Below are 17,197 nucleotides of genomic sequence, written 5' to 3'. Positions count from 1 at the left end.
ATACCTTGGTCCGGAGGATGAATTTCTACCTACACCCTGTATGCAAGTGTCTTGTCCATCATGAATTTGTAACTACGACAATTTCACTCATCATGACCTACTGATTGACAAAAATTATAGAAGAGTTGCCGTGGTGTTTGTACGAATTTCTGCAGAAAATGCCAATTGTCGGTCACATGTTTCCTAACCACCTGGAATATAGCACACCATAGCGCTGGTCCTGCACTTGTTCCTTCTATAGCTTCTGGTCGTAGAGGCATTGGTCCCCCTGCTGCAACATAGTTCGCGAAGACTGGGCAGTGATCCTTGTCATGCCCATGACCTTTGCATTTTAGGCACCAAACCTCTTCGCGTGTCTTTGGTCGAGCTATTCTATCCTTCTTCACACTTTGCATTTCGACACAAAGGTTTTGCAACTGCGCATGAATCTGTTGCACCCCCAAATTAGCATTGTACATTGGTGTCTCATGTAGTCTCATCTCGATTCCCAAAGCTTCTGCCTATGTCCCAATCTTCTGTTGTGATAGCAGGAGCGAGGCCACGAACCATTCACTGTGCTGCCCATAAGTTAGGTTCATGTTGGCTTCATGGATCATACACTTCAATGTTTGATCCAAATCCCATGGCATCTCCCCAAGCTTCATCATGATCTCCTTGAATCCCACAATCGACTGCGCTTGGCACTTAGGTCTACTGAATTCTCTATTCATCATGGCCTGGATATCTTCCAACACAAACTTTGGGTTATCAGTACTGTACTTAATGTACCACGTTAGTGCACAGTCTTTCCAAGCACTAACCAGTGTGACTTTCTTCATTTGGTCATTTTTGATACCTTGAGCTTCCCATACAACCTTTGCGATGAACCAAAACTAGTCCAAGATTTCATTTCCTATGCCCTTGAATACAGGTAGCTTTATGGAGTTCACCATTTTGAACAACGATGGAGGTGGGGGTGGTGTGGGCGATGGGGTGAGTGGTGGGGGTGAGGATGTAGGTAGTGTGGATGGATGGGATGAGGATGGAGGTGGTGTAGGTATTCGCGGGAACCCTTGTCTTATCAGATGGACAATGCTCAGTGGAGAAGACTGCACTGCTCCTTTGTCATCACTCAAAGGAGGCTTGATCAACGGGCTATACTCAAAACCTTTTATTCCTCCGTCCCTGAAATACTTTCCGCTTTGCGTAATTCCAAACATGAAGGTAACCACATGACACAATTTTCAAACAAGAGCATCTTAATCCAAGTATTTAGTGACTTCAAATACTTACCTCGCAGCCCTTTAAAGAAGTGGCGCTTTGCTTCGCTATAACTGACAGAAGTATCGATCGCGAATTTTGTCACAAATCCTCCTATGATGCGGTTGAGACAATGGGTGACAATGCACGTGATCTTATCTTCAGAGGCTTCCAATATCCTTACTAACTCCGATGTTCAAACAATCAGATTGTCAAGCCTCCACCTTCCTTGGCCTTCTTCCAACTTCGCGATCCACTGGTATGACTCAACCAGGAAGGAACATAAGAAGATTTTGTGTATTTCTGTGTACAAAAATCTGTCCAACCACTGTTCTTTCGTCAATCATGGATTCTTGTTTACTTGCGTTGTGAATTCATGGATATTTCTATCCAACCAGTTCTCAATCTCTTTCTTATTTGGATTCCAATGATATGACATCACACATCTCGTTATGTAGATCCCAGTCCTAGCAACAAAACCATTTTTGGCTTGATGGGCACTAACCCGAGTTTAGCATTAAGTACCCAAGCAAATCCCTACAGTACTGGCCCTTTTGGCATCAATCCACAGAGCGTTGACTGAAGTCTCACCCGAAGTAGTATAAGGGGATGCAAAAACTAAGTTTCTGCACCCTGAGATAGTCGTGATGTCAATATTATACCCTCACTCCTGTCTTCACGAAGATCAAGGTGTACTTCTTCTTCCATCTTTCAGAACCTCCGTGAAGGTATCTGACCGTCCTTTGCACAGCGCTAGATGATGATTCAGGCACTTACGGCCCTTTGAAACTAGGTTACTGAATTGTTTCCCAAATTGTCTTAGATATTAGCCAACTTTACCATGCAATTAAGATTAGCCCCACATAAACATATATTATTACTTGCATTCATGTAACAGATAAAAATATATATTTTCACGCATCAACTTAACATTATATCTGGAACTCAACATTCAACATAGCATAATCACAACATTTATAACAACAGTAAAATAACACTTACGTAGATGGAAAGTACACAATAATCTTAGAACACTTCTCTTTATTGATGATTCAGATTTTCAATACAGAATCTAACCGCCCTGCGCACACAGCTGTAGGGGTCTGCGCACTCAGTTGTGGACTTCTACCCTAGGCCTCTGCACACTCAACTATGGAGCCTCTTCCTCCAGTAATACGCTTGCTCTTAGCTCTCATGAACCAATTACATCAATGACTCATGACTACTGAACTGCCTTAGACTCTCCTTTTTATACAATCCCATGGTTCGCGGACCAAGGGTGGATCTCCAAAACCAACACAACCTATCTAGACTAAGGGAGGAAAACCCTTTTTGAATTTAGATATCTTCATGCTCCGCGACCATAAAATGCGAATCTTTACATTCTTTATACAAATTTGGGCCTTCTGCCACAAAACTTGGGTTTGTAACCCCAAAATTAACTCCCAGGGAACCTGTTCCCAACAAGAGAATATGCATAAAATGTGGGCATGATATGTACCATACTTAAAAAATGGACAAATCACATGGTCCTCCGCATAATATATTGAGGCACATGCCAATAATCCCAAGGATTCATAGACTCTTTTATTTCAAAGTATTAATTATGTTCCATGGATGGCATGCCTCACATAGAGTTATTTGGAATTTATGTGTATCCCAAGAGATTCTATAGCCATGAAGCATACAGAGGATATATGGCCTGAAAAAATTCGTATATGAAGTACGAAGTCTATGAATAAACATTTATTTTGGGCTACTAATTTTTCATTATTATTATCACTTCTCAGCATCCATTTCACCCATTTATACTATTCTTTTATCGCATTATTTATTATAAAATCCCATTTAATAATTATTTATGCTCTCGTGGATAAGTAATATTTGTTCTTCTTTATTTTTAATAAATTGGTTTTTATTATGCACGATTTTCCCAATGATGGTTTGTTGATGAACTTATTATAACATCGCTCATGATTTTAGCCTCCATGATTTCTTCCAAATTGAGAATTTGATCATCAACTCATAATCAAATATTCCAACTCAGAATTTTTTTGTAATAAAAAGTGACAGTTTTGTGTTGGACATCTTAGACAAACGAAGAAGAATATTGAAAATCAAAGACACAGGTTCTGTGCAAAACAGACAAAATTAGTTTCCCAATGTGTAACTTTCCATAATTCAGTCTGGATTGGGAGAAAAACAAGGTTCTTCGAAGGACATACTCACAAAATTTCTGTTGTGGTAGTTTTCCAAATTGTCCAATTGCAATAACCAGATTTGATTTGTTCCAACTTAATCATGATGGAAATGTCTGTCAGACCTCATCTTTCTTATTGCGATTTTTTAATCAACCTAAATTGCATGGGAAATCATTTTGTAATCCGTTTGTTGTAAATTCCCCTTTGTTGTTTGTATATTTAAAAGACAGAAATAAGAGAGAAAAGGGAAAAATACATATAGGGAGCAGATCAGTCATTGAAGGTTTTCCTTTGAGAATGTAACAACAGAATTCTGTATTTTCCTTTTGATTAATGCAATATTGATCTTATGAGTATTATATAGCCTTCGATATTTTTTCCACAACCCTGATCGGAGAGTTGGGACCAATCTCTTTATTAGGTGCTATTGGATTAGTGTTGTGTGCAGATCTATTTTTGTTGTGATTATTTCTTTATCGTTGTAATGGTTCATTAAGTTTGTGCTGCTGTGAATCCTAATTTGTTGTTACACTAATTGTTGTTACTGTATTTTCTTACTATTACACATTGTTATAATGTTCATTGAATGCTCAATGATGGGCAAGGAAACTGTGGCTTTCATAGACTTTGTACGGTAGCCTTGAAATAACAAGGTGAGCCCCATATTGACAATTAATGTGGGGAATGGTGAATTATATAATTCATATCTGAACATGAACATTTTTGCGTCATTACTGAGGAGGCTATCAAAGGCACAAAAGTATGACTTGTGCTAGCCATAGGACCACTCTCTCATACTGGGAAGGGAAGTTTTCACCCTGTTCCAGGTCCTGAGCATTAGATTTACTTTGATTGTCCTTTGTTGTTTTCAATTTCATGCCTTTTTTATTTTTCATAGGAACCACTCTCTTGTCCTAGGAAGGGAATTTTTCACCTTGTTCTAGGGCCTCAACGTTAGATTTCTTTGGTTGTTTTAATTTCTTTCCTTTTTTATTGATTATAAGAACCGCTCTCTGATCCTGGGAAGGGAAGTTTCCACCCTATTTCAGGTCATGGGCTTAGAATTTATGGTTGGTTTGTTTCTCTTTCTTTTGTATTCTTGATTTTAGGGGCTTACTCTCTCATCCTCGGAAGGGAATTTTTCACCCTATTCCTGGTCCTGAGCCTTAGATTCATTTGAATGATTCTTTACTCTAGATTGTATGAACAAAAAAATAAACAAAAGGGGCGGAGGAAGACCCCCAAAACTCACGAGTCGAGGTCAAGGAAGAAAGAATCAACACAATCTAGAACCAAGTCCAAGAACTGCATGATATGAAAACTATGGGAAATCAAGAATATTGAAGACTGGTTTCATTCTATCGTTTTCTTGCAACATCACTCCCTACTTCAACGATTCCTAACACTATCCTTAACGGGGATGTTGGTCTCTCATACCGTAGTATTTATTGACATGCATTTCTCAAATTTGGGCATATACACACTTGAGGCCTTATTTCGAAAATGGTTCCATTGGAAGTACTCTTATACGTATTTATATTTTATTTTTCAAGTTAGAGTAGGTTAGTGTAGAAAATAGAATAAATAAGTACATAAATAAATAAATTTATTTTGTGTAAAAAGAGTTATGCTTACTGCAATATGTTGAGTAAATCAATATCAATGGTAGATATTTGAATTTATTTGTGTATGTAGACATATTATATTGAAAATCATTTTTCTACAAATGATCATCATCATTTCTGGAAAAAAATTGATTGTTTATCATACCTTATGGCTTGTGGGCTTGATAAAATAACTGGAAACGTAGTCGGGACAATCACATTTTGTGGGACCAAATGGGCATATTTTAAACACCTATTTCTATCGTAAGTATCCCTTTATGTCTAGTTTATAATCCAATTTGAATCACTCAAATTTTATTTAACATGAAAAAGTTATGACCAAATCATTGACAGGATGTCTAGTAGGCAGCTCAGGAATAAAGTTAGGAGAGTCGGTTTTTGGAGTACTAAATGACTTTATTTTGGAAACCTATTTCTATGTTATATTATCCTATAAATCTAGTTTACAACATAATTTGAATCACTCTATTCTGATATCATATGAGAAAGTTATTATCAAAATACTAATTGTCTATCGTAAATCAACACCCTTAAAACTTTGTTTTTCCGGCCATATCTTAACACATTTGACCCCTCAATTATTCATGTATTCAGAGCCTGATTATATTGGATATATTTACGTGAATATAATTTAATATCCAATTTGAAGTAGTTCAATCTGACACCAAATGAAAAGTTATGCTTTAAATATCAATTGTTGGTCTACATTGGGAAATAAAAAATTACTCTGTTATACAGCTTGTTCTAAGTAAATTTGACATAGCATATCATTGAATTTTTAAAACATGTTTCTATTGGTGATATCACTTTGAATTATCTTTCATTTGGATTTGGAATAATTCATATTGGATGACAAACGATGGATTTAGGATTAAAACACTGCTGGTTAGTATGTCGACCACTGTTGTCCTGCAGGTAACAAATAAAATTTTCTTTGTTCATCTTTCCTTGGATTTTTTTACCGAGTAATTATTTGTTGTTTTTTTTTGCATATTTATTAGATTAAGATATTCCTCACACTTCTCTTCTTCCATGATTTTATGTTTTATTGCAATTAGATGCTCTTTTTTTGCAGGTCCAACGAGAATAAAGGAGATCCATTTATGAAAAAGTGATTCTTGAAGACAATGTTAACAAAAATAAGGGAATTTAATCCAAGTATATATTAAGAAATATGATAACGTATGATTTTGATTATTTCTAGGTGCCATGGTCTACAAATATTAGATCACAAGAGCTTGTTGCAAAATTGTTCCCACTATTGTTCACCAGCACAGAGAAAACAACATGAAGACTTTTCATCACTTAAAAGATTTATAATAGGAGAAATGGGGCATTGATTTCCATTTGAATATCCATGTCATTTCTGCTAAACATATTTTTTTCCAAAAGATCATTTTTTTTCACCATTGAAACAGATTGATGATTCCCTTAGGAAAAAAAACATTGCTGCAACCAAAATCACAACCGTTGTAACTTAAGTTATTTATTTATTTATTGTTTTTCAATAAAGTGTTGTTTCTTTTCTGATTTCTCTTATGCTTTTATGTTTCATGTATTGTTTACTTCAAAGTCACATTTTTTGTTCCCAAAATAGAAGAAGTTCTTAAGTCTCATGATGTTGCTCCACATCTATCCATTTGTTCCCCGGTCTTATTAGTATATGGTTTCCTCAGATCTAATATCAAAAACTATTATGGCGATGTTACTTCGTTGGTGTTGATACTTTGTCGATGTTGATACTTCATTGGTGTTCTTAATTCATTGATGTTGTTACTTCACTGGTGTTGTTACTTCGTCGGTGCTTTTACTCTGCCGATGTTGTTACTCCACCAGTGTTGTTACTTCACCTATGTTGTTACTCCATAGGTTCTATTTCTCTATCGATGTTACTCCACTGATGTTGTTACTCTACTAGTGTAGTTACTCCACCGGTACTGTTACTCTGCAGATTTCACTACGTCATTGTTGTTACTCAATTGATGTTGTTACTCTGTTGGTGTTGTTCCTCTGGCGATGTTGTTTCTCTAGAAGTGTTGTTACTCCACCAATGTTGTCACTCCACCCATGTTGATACTCTACCAAGGTAAGTCGCCAGGTATGTCCCAAACTAACTCCATGTATTTGGTTGGTATTTCACTTTTGACATGACCTACCATGACCGAGGATGATCATACCTTAGTTGGGGGGAGGTATCGCATTTAATACCAAAGGTATTGTATTTAATAACAATGATGTCATGTCATCATTGTTATTAAATCTCATGTCAACTCATACATCTCATGATTATTACCACCATAATCTGTCACAATATGTAACCCCCGCCATACCTTGCACACTTATTTGTGACAATGGAACTTGAATCATGTATAAGAACATTAACTTGGTGAATGGGAAATAGTTTTAATGGTATATGTCCTCCTTGACATAATGATTGGATAGTTAATTCAACTCTATTTATCTATAAAAATAATCTTATTTTTAAGGAATACTTATGCAAAGATGATTTCATCATGCCAACTTTAAACTTTCCTAACTGGTCAAGCCCTTGACCTTCTAAAATTTATGATGATGACCACAAAATTGTATTTAAATATTTCCATCACTATCTAATGAACTATTCCTCGACCCCAATATTAGTAAACAAAAATATATTTATCAATAGTCATTTGAACGTTATCCTTTTTTGAGAAGCAAAACTACCCAAGTTGAAAATAGTCACTACAAAATGTTTTATGTCATCCATAGCTCTTAGGGAGATGGCCTGCCACCCCATCTATTAAGTAATATTTTGTTGATTAACAATAACCATAGTTGAATTTTAAACATAAATAGTCAACTAGATGATAAGAGGTCTCATCATGAACTGACATACCATGATCATAGGTCCTAATAGAGTGACATTACCACTACTAATCACCAAGCTAGGGTAATGGCCTTCAGTGATCAAACTGAAGGATATGAGGTCTCATCATGAGGTGACTTGTTCACTTTTGTTAGATCTCGTGAATGGAATTGTTATTAACTAGTTATGAAGCCAGAACAATCATCTTCAGTAGACATATATGTAAATAGAAATGCTTTTGTAACTATGTACTTATTTATGATAGATGGAGCTCTAGCATCTCAATGGGCTAAAAAGGCATCCTTATCGAGGATATTGATGCGTTCTAGCAGCAGTGGCCATGCCTATGGTATAGATGTTAATTCAATACTATGATCTACTTGGTTACCTTGTTTTCTCAAACTAACTGCCGACAAAGCCCATTGTTGCATATATAAGATTTGCTAGAACTCATGGTTCATGGGGTAATATTTAATCAGTTCTTAGATGACGATGGTTATGGTTTATATCTATTATTGAGTTATAAATATTTACTTTACATGTTATGGATGAACTTTTAGGATATTTGATATTTGACATTTTGTATCATCTAATCTACCATTACTTTATTCTACGAGTATCATATCTTTAACAATATATAGTTACTTTTCCCAATCAATTACCTTCTATTCATAGGTTAACAACACTACCATTTTGGGGTAGAATAAAGAGGCCTAATTGTGATTTCGAATCCTAGGTAATTGGTCAGACCTTGCGAATATAATACTGAGATAACTAATTTTCATAATTTTTATGCTCATAACAACCAAATCTTATGGGTATAGGGAATGCATCATTTCCCTTCTTATCCATTATTATCCCATGCTATTCACAATTATATTATGTCACTTTTATATATAATGAGGTAATTGAGATGATGAATTACTGATTGAGGATACTCATGAGATGTGTTATAGAAATATTGATGACATGGAAACTAATAAGTTTGGGGGAAGGAAATATTGCTACACATTCGGATTACTTTCTTTCAACCTACATGGCTTCCACCTTCCACATCACTTTCAGCATCAGCTCAACCTACATCAGCTTCAACAAATGTCAATCCATAGCTACCATTCCACATTGTTACGAAGGTAAAAATTGAGATAAAATAGCATAAGTTTTTTATTTATTAAAAGTTTATGAGAATGTCATGAAAAACCACTAAGCGTTATTCACTCATACTTTTCAATCATTATTTCCCCTTCTTTACCGCTTCTCATTTTTCAGAAACAGAAAAGATTTTAGTTTGGGGGAGTGTTACATTCAATAATTTATTCATCATGACCATGTCATTAATATTCATTATCATCCATCAATCTCCTTATTCATTCTCAAGATCTACCTTATTTCATGTTGTTATACACCAAGCAAATGTTTCAACAACGATTTTTTACAGTCCATAAATTCATTTGTGTATATCTTTAAAACTATCAACTTGATTCTTGTAATATTTTGAAAACAATGAGGTACCATTAACCCATAAATTTTTAAGCTTAACCAATTGGTAAATTCCAAAATTCATGCACTGTTACCTACAACCATTTTTCTTATATATTGAAATATGTTCATTGGATTGCTTTGATTTTTGGTGTGAATAAGTATTAAGGTAATAGGAACAAACCTGTGAAATTTCAAGCAAAATTGATTTACATTTTTTGAGAAATTAAACATCATTACCTAAAACATTTTTTTTATATCTCGAGATTTGTGCATAAGATAAATTTGATTATAGGATTGGACAAGCATTGATATAGTAGAAATTTGCTTGCAAAATTTCAGCAAAATCTGGTTTGTAATTTTTGAGAAAATGGTTAATGAAGTTTGTATTTTCTTGTATCATACTTTGCTGCAATTTCATATGATTGAAAGTAAATATGAAAATTGTTATAGCTTCACCAACATTTCCAGAATTGAATAACTATTGTTTTAAATAAGCATTTGGGGGAGAATCCTTTTCTTCCATCAATATCATGAGTTGGGGCGAGCATTTTAATTATTTTATTACATCTTGGTTAATACAGAGTCATTGGGTTGCATGAGGACATGCAACATGTTTATATTGGAGAAGATGTTGGGCTACTAATTTGTCACTATTATTATCACTTCTTGACATCCATTTCATCCATTTCTACTATTCTTTTATCACATTATTTATCATAATTTATTATATAATTTTATTTCATAATTATTTTTTCTCTTGTGGGTAAGTAATATTTTTTATCCTTTATTTTTAATAAATTGATGATTATTACGCATGATTTTTCTAATGATGGTCTATTGATGAATTTTTTATAACATCACTCATGATTTTAGCCTCCAAGATATCTTCTAGATTGCAAATTTGATCTTCAGCTCATAATCAAATATTCCAACTCAGAAATTCGCTAGAATAAAAAGTGATAGTTTTGCGTTGGATGTCTTTGGCAAATGAATAAGAATATTAAAAATCCAAGACACTGGTTTTGTGTAGAATGGACCAAATTAATTTCTCATTAGGAAACTTTCCACAATTTGGTCTCAATTGGGAGAAAATAAAGGTTCTTCAAAATACATATTCACATATTTTCTATTGTCGTCGTTTTCCAAATTTCCCAATCGCAATAACCAGATTCCACTTGTTCTAGCTAAAGCATGATGGAAATGTCTCTCAGATCTCATCTTGCTTAATGCGATTTTCTAGTCAATATAAATTTTATGGGAAATCATCTTCTAATCAGTTTTTTGTAAATTTCTCTTTGTTGTTTGTATATGTAAAAGACAGAAATCAGAGAGAAAAGGGAGAAAATGCATATAAGGAGCAGATCAGATATTAAAGGTTTTCCTTTGAGAATGTAACATCAGACTTCTGTATTTTCCTTTTGATTAATGAAATCTTTATCTTCTCGGTATTATCTATCCTTCAAACTTTTTCCCACAACCCTGATCGGATAGTTGGGCCTACTCCCTTGATTAGGTGTTGTTGGATTAGTGGTGTGTGTAGCTTTATTTCTGTTGTGATTATTTCTTTATCATTGTAATGGTTCATTAAGTTTGTGTTGTTGTGAATCCTAATTTTCTGTTACTCTTATTGTTGTTACTATATTTCCTTGTTGTTACACATTGTTATAATGTTTATTGAATGCTAAATGTTGGGTAGGGAAACTATGGTCTGCATAGAATTTTCACAGTAGGCTTGAAATAACAAGACAATCCCCATATTAACAATTAATGTGGGGAAGGGTCAATTCTATAATTCATATCTAAACACCAACAATATCCACGGATGGCATCAAATAATATTCCCTCCAAAACACCAACTATTTTGTTTGGCTAGTAGTATTGATTAATAATAATATCCCCCCATAGTTGTCGGTGAAGAATGAACATCTTATGTTGCCTCTCATAGTCCTTGATAGAAGGAATGTGAAGAATATGGATGTCTACTTACAACCATTGCTAGATGAATTTAAGAAATTATGGGAAGGGATACATGTGTATGATGTATCAAGACCCATCGTAATAGAGAGGAGTTTTGCATTGTATGGCATATGTGCCTACACCATACATGATTATCCAGGTCTATGATTTTTATCCAGTAAATTACATTCTTAATTATTTGTTTAGTAACAAGATAATTTCGCATTTTAATTTGATTCGTTGCAATTTTTCAAATCTTCATGGTTTCTAACATGTCATCTTATAGACAATATTTTTTTGTGTTGTGTAACAAAAGGGTATCATGGATGTAAATGTTGTGGGCCTTCTTTGGAGGCTAGGTGGTCTGACCACCAATGAAATCCAACATATGAATGCTCTAGGGTATTCCTCCCAGATGAACACCCTTATAGAAGAGCAACATCCTATTTCAATGGTAAACTAGAGAGAACCCAAAGCCATGTAATAATGACACTAGTTGGATGGCTTAGAGCATATGAGATAGATAAGGAGAAGGAGTTTACAAAAATGTTCAATTCAAATGGGGACCCTATGTTCAATAATCCAAATTTCTTCCTCACCTATGTGGAGAAATTTCCCATTTGGATGAAAAAGAAATTTGTGTTTTATGAGTTCCCATATTGGGAGAATATTAAGATTGCCCACTTACTAGATCCCATGGATATATTTAAAAATGTTTCATCTTATTTATGGAGGCACATATCATCAAAAGAAAGTGAGACACTGTTTGTTAGGAGAGATCTTATTTCTTCAAAAACTAAAATGAAACATTTGCCAAGATAAGAAACTAGAGGAGAGGCTAGCCCCTCTTGGTCTTTCAAAGAAGGTTATGTTGGCATGGATTTTAAAGAAACATGACCTTTCTTTGGCAAAGGAATTTATAATGAATGTCAGGGTGCCTTCTTTATTCTGTCTTCACTACAACGCTTCTTCACTATGAATGATCATTTGTTGCGGCTGAAATTGCTTCACTATTTGAACCTTCTAAGAGTACGTATGTCAACATGATGATTTTATTATTACTTTTTATTTTATGGAATGGGATATTTATAATTACTTTTTGTATAATGTACTATTTACTATGCAGTGCCATTATCCTTTGCTTGTGCATGGGTATGTGAGCCATGATTTCCCCCAAGACCTAAGACATGCCATTTCTAAATTATCTGCATTTGTACAATGGATCACATCAAAGGATATTCATATGGCTATCATTCCACAATGGCGTCAAGAGATACTTGAGATTGTTTGTGTCTTTGAGAAGGAATTGTCGACGAGTTTCACAAACTTGCAAGTTCATCTGCTAATTCACCTAGTAGATGAAGATGAATTAGTTAGGGTCATTTCTTGTCATTGGATGTTCTTCTTAGATAGTTACATGAAGAAATTGAAAGGTTCTCTTTGACAAAGGGAAAAACCCAAGGGGTTTATATTTTATGAGTCTTTCTATTATGCCAGTGAGTTTAAAAAATAGGACGAAAATGCACCTAGTGTGACAATTTGGGATGACGAAACAGATGAAGACAAACGAGAATGCTAGCTTCTCAAAATTAATGGGAAGAGGTGCATGATAAAGAGTAAGTGACAACTTATCATTTGTCAAATTACTACACAATAAGTATTCACAATGAACTTCATATTAATGGATATTTTGATCTCATATAATATATATATATAGATATATATATATATATATATATATATATATATATATATATATATATATATATATATATATATATATATATATATATATATATATATGTATATATGTATATGTATATATATATATGTATATATGTATATGTATATATATATATATGTGTATATATATATATGTATCTATATATATATATATATATATATATATATATATATATATATATATATATATATATATATATATATGTATATATATGTGTATATATATATATATATGTATATATATATATATATATATATATATATATATATATATATATATATATATATATATATATATATAGATATAGATATATAGATATATATGTTGGTTTGATTTCATTAGTGAATTCTGAAATTGAAGCCATCAACAAATTTATTCTTTACAATATGGAAGTGACACAACTGTGGGTCGCATTGTATGAAGAGAAGACGAGGAAATGGGATAGTGACAAGAAATAATTCAAATGATTGAATGGTAGAAATGTGACTTATCCTTTTCATTTAAAAGAAAATTTTCCAATGACATGCCCTAACATTTGGGTTTTTGATCAAGTGAGAGAAGTACGATGCATCTCATCATTACCCATGCACTGAAGAGGATGTGCTAAACATATGGATTGGGTGCGGTAACTCAGTAATTGTAATCTCTTTCTGTACTATTTTAACTTCATATTGCACCTTTGAATTGTAACATGTATATATATTTTATATTTTTAATTATTTTTGGGTTATTAGACACATGATAGTGTGATTTTTTCACTTTTTTATAGGTGCATTTGTTCCCATCTATGTGGGCATATGGACATCATTTTTGCATTTAGGGCGTCAATGATGCATCCGTGATACAAGACTATGGAGTGGAGGTCAATTTTTAGTAACTGAGTTGTGCTAGCCACCACAATCAAAACCTAATGCAAGGGACATTATGTTACGTTAGAAAGATACAAGGGATCATTCAAGCGGAATTGTCTTCATTCCAATGTGTTATTTTTAGGTGCAAGTGGTGGCACACCTTTGATTGGAATAATGTAAATGAATATCACGATAGTGGGTTGATATTTATCAACTCTAGAAAGATGTGGCATGAAGCTAGGGAGCCTTATTTTTTCCTAAAACAATGAAACTAGGTATTTTTTTAACTAGGTGTGCTAGATAGGGATTGATGGTTCATATTAGTACATGACTGTAGATCAAAACATGTTTTTGAGAACAACAATGTTATCATTCCATGCACTGATGAAGATAATCAAGGTGATGACAATGGAGAGTGATATGTACTTGTGTTATTTCATCATTTATACTATTGTTGTATGTTTTTGTTTTCATTATTTTGCTAAGTATTTCCAATTGTTGTTGTTCTCTCTACTAACATTTATGTTACATGATTGACATATAAAATACATCAACCTCATACATAAAATACATTTTTTTATTATATGTAAAACATATTTATTAATATGGAAACATAAGTTTCAATTAAAAAAAACAAATTAATACTGCACCAAAAACACAGTCATGCACTGGCTTCAATGCTCTTTAAAACATAATCGCACCATAGATGGTGCGCACATACCTATGACACACCATTGGTGGTTCGCAAATTTAAATTTTCATACCAGTGCGTCACACATATCCACTAAGGTGCACGCATAACATTTTCGCACTAGGACAAAAAATTCATGTTATCAAATGTACCGATATATAACTATATTTTTAAATATTATTTAGGTCGTGCATTGGGTAAATATGATAGCATCGGTGTGATCAGAACATACCAAGTGCATGTGATGGTGATTAAGGGGCATTTATTTGAGTTTCAAAATGAGTTGGTGATGCATTTTTGTTTCATGTTTATATTATATAAAATAAATATCTATTTTTTATGTATTTGTAACTAAATTATTTGAAGTATACATGTCTTTATCATTATGAGCATGATGTAATATTAGGCAGAAGAAATGTGAAAAACATGAATTTTAGTGAATTTTAGTGATAATTTACTTTGTATTATTTAAACTATATATTTTAAACTCATATTTATTATTAAAAAGAGTTAAATCTAAATGAGTACAATATAAAATAAAGAAACAACATAGCATCAAAATGTTATACCTTTACCACTAGAAAAATTGCACTTGCCTCTTTAAGGGAGAACTTCCAATAGAGAAAAACCCCAACTACAAGTAACTTGATCACAAGCCTTATTTTACATTTCTTTATCCTCATATTTGGAGAGAAATTTTTAATTTAAATTTGTAAGAGTTGTTATAAAGATTAAATTTAAATTTCTTGAAAATCTCATTACTTTAGTAATAAAATAATTTTTATAAAAATATAATTTTTTAAGTTGTATTAAATCTAAATAATTGCGCCAAGAGGCTCTCTATACCTCATATGAGAGAGATGTCGTGACATAATGTTATAATTAAAAATAATAAAATAGTAATTGAAATTAATAAATTAAAAATAGTAATAAGAAAAGAAATTAATGTCCGCCATAATTACAAAACTTAAACTTAAATAACATAATTTTATAGATACTTTATATAGATAAAAATAAAGTAATTTAAATTGAAAATTTTCTTATATTTTCACTTTAGTGATAAAGACTCAGAGAATTCTCATTCCATTATTAGTTCTTTTCTAATTCAATGTATGACAGATATTTGTAAATTTTTCAATGTTTATATGGATTTCATATGTAATATTTTAGAAAGTATTAATAAGAAAAATAATTAAATGTATACATAGAGGAAAAAAATATGAGGGGGCATATTTTAACATTTTAATACAAACAACATGAATTATAAATAAAATATTGCATTGTCAACTACATATATTATACCAGCTTCTTAGATCCACTAAGCACTTAGAGGGATCAAATCCCTTTTCACTAAAAGAGATGTTTGCATCTCAAGATATTTGATCCCCTTCGGCGCTTGGTAGATCCAAAGTTAAGATGGATCTAGGCTACAAATTTTAAAAAACTTCTGACTTAAGTTATTTAAATTTAACAATAGATTGAATTTTATAAACCAATATTGAATTCCTTAAATTGTATTTTTGAATAATCTATTACTACTAATGTTTTATATAAAAAATTGAATGAGTTTCACATCTTCGTCTTTTTAAGAACTAACTAAATTATTTTACCTTTAATTATTTTATCGTTGTGAGTATTGTAATATTTTACTAATTAAGTTAGATGGAATATCAATGAACTATCTAAGCAATAGAAAAATATTTATCGTAATTTTATAATCAAGTTTCAACCACACTAAACTATCTAATTTATAAAAATATCTTTGCATTTTTTAAAAGTAAGTCGGTTTCCATGCAATTTCATATATAAGAGTTTGATATAAATTCACCAATACATAATATGTAATAAACATTATTTCATAAAAATAAACATCATGATGATAATTATCTAACAAACATAAATAAAATCTAAGATACACATTCAAATTCACTACCATCATCTAATTATATACACTTTTAGTAGCACATATAAATGTAATTAGCTAGCACACAAATCTAATAATCTAACGGGGCATGATCATCGTGATTGCATCTAACAAAACACATTGATTGTAATCTAACATCATCACCACACACATCCTCAAATTAATATAAATCTCATGTCAAATAACTGTTATCATGTACACATCTCTTTGCAAGCACATTAAATGAACATATCTAACATGACCTCACAATATACACATCAACACAAACATATAAATTAAGTAGATGAACATGAACAAAAAAATTGCACCATATATATATATATATATACAAAGAAGTGAAATAACTATATCATGAAGTCAAATAAGTGCAATCAAATATATGATACAATAGACGTAGTAGTGCATACAACCTCATTTGCAGTAGGACATGATGGATGGTCAACTACTTCCTGATCAAGTACGTCTCTCAAAATCCATTGAGTTGGAGGATTGATAGGTGGTTGGTCAATAGTAGAAGGTATTGTCTGGTTTGTAGGAGAAGGTGGTCGGTCTTCTTTGTCAAGAGAAACATATGGCACATCCTCTAGCTCTGGTATATGATCATCATCAGATGAATGATAAGCAACTGTACTACAAGAA

Source organism: Pinus tabuliformis, chromosome 7 (genome assembly GCF_031772625.1).
Source record: "Pinus tabuliformis cultivar Carrire ecotype Pingquan chromosome 7, CPIR1, whole genome shotgun sequence".
Taxonomy (NCBI): Eukaryota; Viridiplantae; Streptophyta; class Pinopsida; order Pinales; family Pinaceae; genus Pinus; species Pinus tabuliformis.
This window is presented reverse-complemented; position numbering follows the sequence as displayed.